Here is a 596-nt window from a genome sequence, read left to right on the forward strand (position 1 = left end):
AAACAATGCTTCTGACAAAATTGCAAGCTTGAAAACATCTCTTCAGAAACATGGATAAACTTGAAAACATGCCCTCAGACTCATTTGCAAGCTTGAAAACATCCGTTTGGACATAGTGGCAAGCTTAAACATATCACTTCAGACATTGTGACCAGCTTAAAAACATCCCTTCAGACATATTGGCAAGCTTATAAACATCTGTTCAGAAACATGGACAAGCTTGAAAACATGCCCTCAGACACATTTGCAAGCTTGAAAACATCAATTAAGACAAATTTTACCTGCTTGAAAATATTGCTTCTGACACATGGGCAAGCTTGAAATTATCCCATTTTGTCACATTTGCAAGCTTGAAAACATCCGTTGGACATAGAGGCAAGCTTAAAATATCACATAGTGACAAGCTTGAAAACATCCCTTCAGACATATTGGCAAGCTTGTAAACATCTCTTCAGAAACATGGACAAGCTTGAAAACATGCCCTCAGACACATTTGCAAGCTTGAAAACATCTCTTCAGAAACATGGACAAGCTTGAAAACATTCAATGAGACACATTTGCAAGCTTGAAAACAAGCCATACAGTCACATTTGCAA

This window comes from Nematolebias whitei, chromosome 20 (assembly GCF_014905685.2).
Source record: "Nematolebias whitei isolate Nwh7 chromosome 20, NemWhi1, whole genome shotgun sequence".
Lineage (NCBI taxonomy): Eukaryota > Metazoa > Chordata > Actinopteri > Cyprinodontiformes > Rivulidae > Nematolebias > Nematolebias whitei.